At 39.4% G+C, this 11,230-nt stretch overlaps 1 protein-coding gene across 1 annotated transcript in view; it reads left to right on the top strand.

Moving 5' to 3' along the window:
* The first annotated feature begins 711 nt into the window (after positions 1 to 711).
* Positions 712 to 11,230, top strand: part of AKAP6 (A-kinase anchoring protein 6) — a 594,007-nt gene continuing 583,488 nt past the window's right edge. The window contains exon 1 of the mRNA XM_043983332.1: positions 712 to 845. The gene's annotated coding sequence lies outside the window, so the exon portion shown is untranslated. The remainder of the gene's footprint in view (positions 846 to 11,230) is intronic.

The raw sequence follows: 11,230 nt of genomic DNA, 5'->3' as shown, positions 1-11,230 counted from the left end.
TTCTCCCCCCCAACAAGCTAGTGTATGGTCCCTAGAGATTTCTAAACCTTCATTTATGTGCCCATCAGTCAGATGAAAGCCAGGGCTACTCTGCATGCAGAAGGTACTGTAGGTTGGTTTACAGCAGGAAATGATAAGGGGAGGTTTTCATTGGCTAGACACTTGCCCACGTTTTAAGAATAAGAACCTATTTGCTTTAGAATTGGAGTTATTTGTTCAGCAGCTTAAATTCCACTTTAAAAGATTTTTCTGATTTCCCACCTTCTCTCCTCCCTAATTCCTATTTTGAAGCCTCTTAGGCAGACCAGGAAACAACTCTTCTCAAGAATTGAAAGTACAATATTATTTTAATTTGTGAGGGATCAGGGAACACAGTGAAAATTCTTAAGGATAAATTTTTTTTTGCATTTGAGTTTTTCTTCTTTTTCTTAACATTAATTTCATACCCCAATTTTATTATTTTTTTTATAATGAATGTGACAACAATGTATGAGACAGTTTTGATCTTTCATTGTTCTAAACCACAGATGTCAGAGTACTCTTACGGGAAATCCCTTTAAACCCATAGATTTTTGTCCAAGGAGGAATTCTTTTCCTTTGGTTTAAATCCTGCACATCGTCTGTTTCTTACAGAGCTTCCGTATTGTCTCGGGCTCCACTGGAAATGCAGTAAGGATTCCTAGCACATCCCAGTTGCCATGGCAACAGCAGTCTTTCCCATAATGAGCTGCATCATCTGAACTGATGTCACAGCATCATGCAGCAGGTCAAACAAGGCATCTCCTAGTATTGCATCCTACAGATGTGCCGTAAACATCAAAAGAGGGTGGTTAGAGCAGGAGATGGTAAGTGTTAAATGTCTGTGTCTTAATTGCATGGCTGTTTTGTTGGTTAGTTCCTGTCTTTCCCAAGGCAGAGATATGGGAAAGCTTGCCTGCTTAAAATGGACTGGGAAGGAAGCGACTGCTTTACCTAAATGTGTTTTTCAGGCAGCTAGGCTGAGACAAAGGCCTACAGGAGGCACATATGAACTCAAATATTTGTAATTGTTCTTGTTTCATCTCTACCTGTTATTTCTGGTATCCTTAGGTTGGTTCAGATGTAGATGATCATTTACTATGGCAGTAAAACATTCTTAGAAATGTGTTTCCCTGTATTTGAATGGAATAAGGGATATGTATCTCTTTTTAAAATGTTGGCTCACTAACGAGTTCTTTGCTCTTTTGACTTAAGAAACATTCTAAGGTTTGCAGCATGAAATTTATTATTTACCTCCGCTGTGTTTCACTTCCCTTATTTCACTCACATTGTAATGAACTAGTGCTGAATAAGCATTTCACACAGCACTGATGTGAAATATGATCTGGTACAGTGTTCTAGACAGCTTTAAAAAATGTTTATAACGAAGGCAAATTTGAATTAAACGATACAAGCATCATGGTTCATGAAGTAGTTTCTCAGAGTCCTCTTTATAGACATTCAGAGTAGTTGAAAGACTTATGATATTGTTCATTCCTGTCCATTTCTGCTTAAGTTACTCTGAAAATTGTCATGGAAATTATTTGCAGACTGACTTTTAGCTGAGAAAGGAACAAGTCTCTTCTCTGCAGCAATTTCAGGGAAACGTGTAACCCCTGGGATGGCATGTCTTAAGTGATGGTGTTGCTGTTATCCCTCACTTCACCTTAAACCAAAGTCCTGGATGCTTAATTGTACCAGTTTCCTCAATTTTTATGGCACATGTCTATCTTTCTGGAATGCCACTGGCCCAGATAGAACCTCACCCCAATTCTGCAACTCTGGATAAACAGCTCTTGGTTTCTATTTCTCTGAGCTCAGGTTCTAGAAGTCTTGATTCTAATGTTGTGTTTGTTGTTGTTACTCTTTTCTGACAGAAACAGAGAAAATCAGAAGTGTGTTGTTCTTTGTTTTGGGGAATGGACGTAGAAATAGATTTCCCCAGTGGAGCAGATTGCTGCTGAAAGGGGAGAAAGGAGGAGGCATATGTCAGTTCAAGTGATCAATATGTGCACTTAGAATTAGGGAGTGGTCGGTCTTTTGGCTCAGGGCTGCAGAATTGTTAGTTTGTATTGGTGGAAAGTCTTGTAGAAAGACAGAATGGCATCCCCCAACCTCTCCTCTCTAAGAGACATGTATTTTTTAAAAATAGATTTAAAAATAATTAGTAAGACCTCATGAGAAGAAAATAAATAACTAGCTCTAAAAGCTACCCCCACCCCACTCCACTAAGAAAAGCACGATGGCTTGATCTGGAACTAAGAAAGTCCTTAGCCATCAATTAGTTTCTCTGAGCTGCATCATCTATTTCCATTATGGCCAAGCTTATGTTGGTGACTTGAAAGCTATAGGATATGGCAGAGGTCAGTGCAGTTTTGCTTCATTTCGAGCACTTGGGAATGTGAGTTGTTCATCTCTTGCTTTTTCATATTGTGTGATGGGAGCAGAAAGCTCTTCTGGGATTGCTGGGTGTGAGCGGAGCAGGATCTGAAGTGATAAGGTGACTGGGGACAGAGGGAGGGGGTAGGCGGGGTAAAGAAGAAGGTGGTAGATAGGAACGGGGGTGGGTTGGGAGGGAAGGGGAGGTGTCTACCAAAGTGCCTAAATTATGAGTCTAGGGAAAATAATTCCTTGACTCCTTGGAAAAAAAAAAAAACAACTTGCCACTCGGGATTAGTAGCTTGGATAGATTTTGCTTGATAATTGTCAGGTGTTAGAAGAAATATAGAGTAACCAAAGGCAGTAAGCGTATCAGTGTGTTGTTTTCAGCTATTCCCTTCCCATGATGATTTGTACAGTTACTGGAAGTTGCAGAAAACAGATTCTTCTAGGACTGTGATAGAGAAAGTGAGGGCTGGTGCTAAGTGTGGGGGAAGGGCACTGATGGGTGTGGACTGATGCAGTTACTTAGCAAAAAAAAAAAAAAGCACTTCCGGGCTGGTTGAGCATCTGATTCCCCTCTTCCCCCAAACATTTGAAATAGAGCTTACATTTTCCCAGACACTTATGGTTGTGCATCTTCCTTCTGCCCCCAGAGAACAAAACTCTCCTAATGGGAGTGGCTATCAGGATCCCAGTTTTCTTTGAGGAGGATGGTAGCCAGTGAAACTCTGCCACTCCTTGTTTTAATTACTGGGGCTGGGGCTATTTCAGTTGCCTAAGCTTTAATATATCCCCAAGGGATGGAGAGAGTGTATCCGGGAGAGGGAGGAGAGGAAGGAAAAAAGAGAAGGAGGAGAAGGAGAAGGAAAAGGAGGGAACAGTTCCAAGGAATGACAAACAAGCATTTGTCTCCTTCACAGTACTGATGCATCCTGGAAACTTTTCCAGGACTCATGTAGTTACGTTGATGATTTAAAAAATACTGAAGAGGGGTGTGGACTGATGCTAGGTGGCACAGTGGATAAAGCACCAGCCCTGGATTCAGGAGGACTTGAGTTCAGATCGGACCTCAGACACTTGGCACTAGCTGTGTGACCCTGGGCAAGTCACTTAACCCTGATTGCCTAGCCCCAAAAAGGAAAAAAAAAATACAGAAGAGCCTGCTGAACAGGAGTTCTTAACCTAGGGTCTATAGACCCTTACATTTTGCAATGGGAGTGGAGTGGGGAGGAGGAGATGAAATTGCATGGGGAAAAAATTACAGCTTTATATTCACTAACTATAATTGAAATTTATCATTTCCTTCCAGTATGAATATAATAAATATTATTTTGAGAAGTTCATAGGGTGTACCAGGCTACCAAAGGAGTCCATGACACAGAAAGGTTAAGAGCTCCTTCTATAGTATGTATGGCTAGGTTCATTCCTAGGTGTCAAGATCTCCTGTGAGAAGGTGGGGTTTGGGGGGGGGTAGTCACTCCTTCAATGGGGGATATGCTGAATTGTTAATTGCCCATGGATATGTGTGTGTGTTTGTGTGTGAAATCATAATTGTTTACCCAATGTAGATAAGTGGTGGGCCTTGGAAATCATACCTGCCCCACCCCATTCCACATTGATCCACACAATCTAATTTTAAAAAGACCCACAAGTGGGAATGAAATTTCGTCTCTTGCTTGCACCAAGATTGAGCCAAAGGTCCCGAGTTGCTACAAAAGGTATAAATTTCCCCAAACTGAATCTTAAACCATCATGATAGCCTTTCCTGACATCTATGGAGACTTGGGAAAACTAAATGAAATTGACATGGATGGTAGGTTCATACTAGAACCATCCCTGATTTAAACTTGTTGAGCCTAGCTCCAGTTCCTCAGATACGACACTTACAGTTAGATTCTTAGAATATCAGAGCTGGAAGGAGTTCATATGATCCAATACCTTCATTTTACAGATGGGGAAACCAAGGCCCAGATAAGTAAAGAGGTGAAATGACTTGCTGAAAGGTCACTGAAAAGGACTTGTGATCTGATCTCAGATTTTAAGATTACCAATTTTTTTTCCCTAAACCTTGGCTTTGTTGTGGTGTTTCCATTCATCTACTAGTCCACTTATAAGGAAAAGAAGTGGGTCCTACTTTCCTCTATTCCTGAGGGGCTGTTTGCTCAGCTCAGCTCTGAGAATCTATTTCAGAGATTTGAGCTGAAAGAGGAGCAATCTCTCTGTTCAGTAAAGGATTGACTATTGCCCTTGTTTAGTAGAGAATCCAAATTTTGCTTACCCCAGATAGAGTTATCAGAATGATTATCTCATGGCCCCTCTGGGAAGCCATGTGTCTAATATGAATTGGTAGTCATCTCTGCATCATCTTCCTTATTTACCTCCTGCAGTTTCTGCCTTGGGGTCATTCTGAACCTGCTATAAGGGAACCTTGGCATCTTCCTTTCCTGAAGAGAAATGGACACACATAGAACAAGCTGATATTGCCCCTGGCATTGCTTGCATTAAAAATCTAATTCCAAAACTCCTTGTTGGGGGGGGCAAGGAGGGACAATGGGGGTTGGCTGGTGGCAGTTCAGTTTTGCCCTAAGGAAACCCTAAAGCTTTTTGCCTAAGATTCAAGGAGCAGAGGTCTGATGGGGAAAGGGATAAGATTTTCAGTAGGCAGCCCAGCTGAAGTCAGCTCCCAAAGAAGCAGGACAGAAAAAAAGTTAGCAACGACAGGTTACAATTGGTAGTTCTACAGAGAAGTTTTTTGGTCTGTGTTACTGGAGGAAAAGTCTCCTTGTCTAAATTTTAGAGCCAGATGAATAGTAATTTATTTTGAATCCCAGTAGTCCTTAGTAAGTGGATTGCTCCTGTTCTGTAATGGTTTTGTACTGTTTATGCATCAGTAGACAAATACAATAACCTCTTTCTATCATTTTGCTTGGACTTGTGATATCACACTTATCTTCCTTATCCTTCCAGAACCTTGGACTCTGTTCCTGGGATGTCTGACTCTAATAGGTGAGCTTTAGCCTTATCTTGCCTGAAACCAGGCATCCCAAGAGAATTACCAACTTCAAATCAAGCCACAGCTCGTGTTTCTCCCCATTCCTTTATGTATAGCCTTCATCCATTAGGATGTATAGTCCTGAAGGGTAGAGGTTTTCTTGCTTGCTTGTATATATATCCCCAACCCTTAGCCCAATGCCTAGTAAGTGTTTCATAAATCCTTTGTAGGTCTGTCTGCATATTGATAACATGAACATGCATGTATATATGTATGTATATACATGTATATATGTATGTATAAACATATATATAAAAAATAGTATCTTGTATGATATCTATTTTTTTCCTCTGTATTTGTCTGTCTCTACACTGGGATCCTGATGAGTGAAGGTTAATTTTCTCTTCAATAAACAATTAGCATATTGTGGATATAAAGTGTGAATGATCATTCTCTATAGATTTTATCTTTGCATGTACAATTATAATAAAAAAGCAACAGTGATCCTTAGACTTCCGTTTAAATGGCACAAAAGACCATCTGGATTTATATAATATAAATCAAATGGTGGTTATTTGTAAAAGACAATTCTCCACTTTAAAAGGGATTCACCATTGAATACTGTCAAATAGTTATCTCTTGGACCATTAGATTCCTCAGGAGTAAAATAAGGGAGCTGGATGATAGGATCTCATAGGCTCCTTCCAGGCTTAAGAGTCTATGATGAAATGGCTCTATATCCCTTATGACGTTAATATGTGTCTATTTCTATTTAGAGTTGAAAGGGACCAAAGGTATCAACTGATTCAACATTTTCATTTTGCATATGAGGAAACTGAGGGTTGGTGACTTGCTCAGAGTTTATACAGACAACAAGTAATAGAGCTGAGTTTCATATACAAATCCTCTGACAGCAAATAACCTGTCCTTGTGTTTGTATTGGGAGTTTGATTGGAATACATTCTATGGAGCATGTACTGAGTCACACATGGGTGGCCAGAAGCATCCAGGGGAGTAAGCTTTCTCCAAGCCATGTTACATGATGAAATAAAGAATAAATGGGGGCATCTAGGTGGCGCAGTGGATAGAGCACTGGCCCTGGAGTCAGGAGGACCTGAGTTCAAATCCAACCGCAGACACTTAACACTTACTAGCTGTGTGACCCTGGGCAAGTCACTTAACCCCAATTGCCTCAAAAAAAAAAAAAGAATAAATGAAAGAAAAGAATGTGAAATTAAGACTGGAGAGGTAGGCTAGAGCTAGATGATGGAGAGCTTTAAATGCTTAGCTAAAAAAGTTTATATTTTCTACACGGTCAGAAATGCCTTAGGAGAATTATTTTAGAAGCACTCTCCCCTTATCCCCATCATCTACTCATACACTCCATACCTCTACCTATTAAAATCCCATTTCTAAGGCTTCTCATCTTCATGAAATTTCCCCTTAGTCCTCCAAGTGAAAAAACCTTTCCCTCCCCCAATTTTCTTTGAATACATTGGCTTGAGTATGAAAGGCAGATAGAAAGTCAGAGACTGGCAGAAGGGAAACCTGATAGGAGGCTATAGCCTAGAAAAAAAAAAAAGCAATCAGGGATTGCATGTGTGTGGTAGGGGTTGAAGGTGGTGGCAGTGTAAGTAGAAAGGAGGAGGTGAATGAATATGAGAGAAATTGTGAGAATAGAATCCATAAGATTTGGCAACTGATTGGATATGGATGGTGAGAAAGAATAGTAGGTGAAGATGCTGAACTTTTGAACTTTCCCCATATTCACTCCTGTGTGGCATAGACATTCATCTATATATTTTAATTAATCCTTCAAAACCCAGTACTCAAAAAAATGCGTTGTGTGCCCATGATGTTCATGGCTCCATGCTAAAGGTATAAATTACATAAAAATCATGTGTATGTATGTATATATATCCATATCTATCTATCTATCTATCTATCTATCTATCTATCTATCTATCTATCTATCTATCTATCTATCTATCTATTTATCTATCCATCCATCTGTCTTTCTGTCTATAATGTGTATATATTACATATATAGTGTATATATACTATATGTAATATAGTAACATAGGATATGTAATATATTGCAATACATGTACATATTAATGTACACATAGCATATATAACACATGTGTATATAATATATATACAATAAAATATACTATATGTGATGTGGTGATATAGTATATATAATATATTACACATATATAGTACACACACATGATTTTAATGTAGTTTATACCTTCAGTGTGGAGCCACATATCTATCTGTTTCTATTTCTATCTTCATCTCTATATCCACCTCTATCTCTATATGATCTGTACTGGTGATTTTATTGATACAGGAAATGGGATCTTGGTTAAGACATTCCTTTCATCAAAATAAATTAGTAACTGTTTTGCAACTTAGAGCCATAGAGAATAGCCATGGGGCACTGAGAAGTTCACTGACTGGCCCAGAGTCACACAGCTGGTCTATGTGAGAGATGAGATTTAACCCTAAGTCTTGCTGATTCAAAGGCTAGCTCTCCACACTGCTTTATGTAATCTCTGTACTATCCACATAACATATCTATGTCCATAAGGGTTATGTAAATGTGGCTTGAAGGAGGCATTAACGGATACATCTTGAATCCTGCCCACTTGACCCCAAGGAAGACTGATGGCTGCCATGAAGGGAATGGGAGAAGGAACCACAAAGCTTGTTACTCTGTCCTCTGAGAGAAGGGGTACAGGACTAGAATTATATCTATCTGCACTCCTAAATACTGCTAGTCTTTAGGAACACAATTGGTTCAGAATAAAAAGTTTCTAGCTTCCCTGGTCTTAAGGGCAATTAGGAAGATATCCCTCAGCTTACAGTCAACAGCTTAGCCCCTTCCTGCCAAATGCAGGTTACACAAAAGACCATCACAATAGTGAACTATGAGTCAGCCCATTTATCTAAGCAAATAGCAAACAGAAATCAGAGAAGTTACACAGGTTAGAATATACCCAAAAATACATGGAATGAATAATATCTATGGTTTAATCAAGAAAGAGGTCTTAATCTCAACCAAAGGGAAATACCCCAAAGTCTCTAGGGAGACAAACTAGAAATCAAGCAGAGATATATTGAAGAGCTAACTTTTCCACATATCTTCAGGAGAGTATCTTTTTCCTCTCTGGAGTTAATTCTTTTTTTTTTTTTTTTTGCGGGGCAATGGGGGTTAAGTGACTTGCCCAGGGTCACACAGCTAGTAAGTTGGAGTTAATTCTAAAGAGGTCCTAGAAACACATATGTCTCTAGAAAAGGGGGAATGCAGAATGTCTCTCCTCTCCAAAGCTTTTGCATCTCTTCAGTATCCCATGAAACATCACAGCATGAAGCATCCCATCAGCATTCTTTTCATCACTTAGAAGAGTCTTATACGAAATGCTCCAGGCTTGTCCAGAAACTTGTTATATTCACTTAACATATACATACTTAATGTCACTTAAATCTTGTTGGTTTAATACTGGCTTAAAGCATTAATCCAGTTGCAGTTCTCCCTTGCTTCTCTACAACATTTGACATTGTAGAAAACCTGCTTGTTCTGAATATTTTTTTCTTTTTGGAGTTTTGTGATGCTGGTATTGCCTATCTTGTCCCTTCTATCAATTTTGCAATTTACAGCCTTAGAGAATTACCTGGAGGCACAGAGAGGTTTGGTGACTTGCCCAGAGTCACATGTGCCCTCTTCCTATCTTTAATAATAAATATTTCTCATTTTTTCCAGTTGTTTTTCAGTCATGTCTATTTGTGACCCCATTTTGGGTTTTCTTTTTTCTTTTTGGTGAGGCAATTTGGTGAGGCAAAGACTTGCCCAGGATCGCCGGCGCTTTACCACTGTGCCACCTAGCTGCCCACATTTTGGGTTTTCTTGACAGAGATACTAGAGTAGTTTGCCATTTCCTTCTCCTGTTCATTTTACAGATGAGAAAACTGGGGCAAACAGGGCAAGTTAAGTGATTTGCCCAGGGTCGCATGGCTACTAAATGTCTGAGGCCAGCTTTGAACTCAGAAATATAAGGTTTCCTTCCAGGCTCAGTACTCTATCCATTGTACTACCTAGCTGCCCTCTAATAATAATAAGCAACTCACATTTCAATAGTACTCTAAAGTTTACAATGTGCTTTTCTCACCAACAACCTTGTGTGATAGTATAATTGTTATTTTCTTCATTTTGCAGATGTGAAAGCCAAGGTTAGAGTCCAGAGCCACATAGCTAAAAGTATGAAATTCTAACAGAAATCCTGTAGCTTCATGATCAGAGCCTACTCAATATTCCATCCATCCTCTCCAACTTGTGTCTTCTTTGTCTCCTTCACTGGTTTCACTTCCTCTTCCCAACCTCAAGTCTTTCTATTTCTGCCCCTTCTCTGTCCATTGACAATTTCATACAAGTCCATTGCTGCAATCGTCATCACCCTTAAATTTACATCTCCAGCCGTGATCTCTCTGATTGGATCCAGATTTCCACCTTATAATTCCCAATGACCTACTAGACACCTCCAAATGGGTGTCCCATTAGCACCTCAAACTCAACATGGCCAAAACGGAACATATTGTCTTTCCCACAAAATTCAATTCTCCTTGCCTATAAATGTCAATGAGACAGCAATAATAATAGCATTTATATAGCTCTTTAAAATTTACAAGGCATTTCATGTTTGTTATCTCATTTGACTAGCCCAACAACCATAGGAGATAGATGCTCTTATCCCATTTTACAAATGAGGCTGGGAGAGGAGTTAAGTGACTTTCCTACAGTCATACAGTAAGTATATGAGGCAGGATTCAAATTCAGGTTTGATTTCAGTTTTTCCTGACTCCAAGTGTGGCACTCTGTACCACTTACTTGAACAACCCAGTCATATATCCTCAAATCTCAGAGTAATCTTGGATTCTTCTTCCTTTCCCTTCACTCACAACGAGTCTTTTCTCAATCCTAGGGGTTTCACCTCTGCAGTGTTTCTCTCTCTCTCTCTCTCTCTCTCTCTCTCTCTCTCTCTCTCTCTCTCTCTCTCTCTCTCTCTGGGCAGGGCAATGAGGGTTAAGTGACTTGCCCAGGGTCACACAGTTAGTAAGTGTCAAGTGTCTGAGGCCGGATTTGAACTCAGGTCCTCTTGAATCCAGGGCTGGTGCTTTATTCCCTGCACCACCTAGCTGCCCATCTGCATTGTCTCTTGCTTCTATTTCTCTCTTCAATTCAACCACCACCTTCTTAATAGAGGTCTCAAAATTTTTTAATATTCTCTTTTACAGTCTTTCCACACCCCACCTCCATTGTCTCCACCTGGAATGTCATTCTTCAAACTCTTACCAGATTAATCTTCCTTATCCACAGAGCTGTTCTTGATACAGAGTGAATAAAGTCCTAGATCTGGAGTCAGGAAGACCTGGGCTCAAATACGGCCTTTGCTTAGAAGTTACATGAACATAAACAAATCATATAACTTCTCTGGGACCTTATCTGTAAAACAGGAATGACAATAATAATATGTCATAATGACCTTATAGCATGGACTGTGAGGCTCAAATGAGATAATCTATGTAAAAGATTTTGTAGACTTTAAAGAGCCATATACATATATGTGCATGTATTTATAAATACATAACATATAATTTATAAATTTACAAATATATAATATATATGAAAAATATAAATGCATAAATGTAAGTTATAACTATGTTAGGGATGCATAGAGCATAGGTTAGGTGTACCAGTACATACTGGGGTGGCCTCTTTAAGGGGGAGGGCTAGGAGAAGGACCAATGACAATTATGTTTTTTCCAGAGTATGCT

This window comes from Dromiciops gliroides, chromosome 2, assembly GCF_019393635.1.
Source record: "Dromiciops gliroides isolate mDroGli1 chromosome 2, mDroGli1.pri, whole genome shotgun sequence".
In the NCBI taxonomy this organism is placed as follows: domain Eukaryota; kingdom Metazoa; phylum Chordata; class Mammalia; order Microbiotheria; family Microbiotheriidae; genus Dromiciops; species Dromiciops gliroides.
Note: the sequence above shows the minus strand (reverse complement) of the source record. Positions and strands in the feature narration are given on the sequence as shown.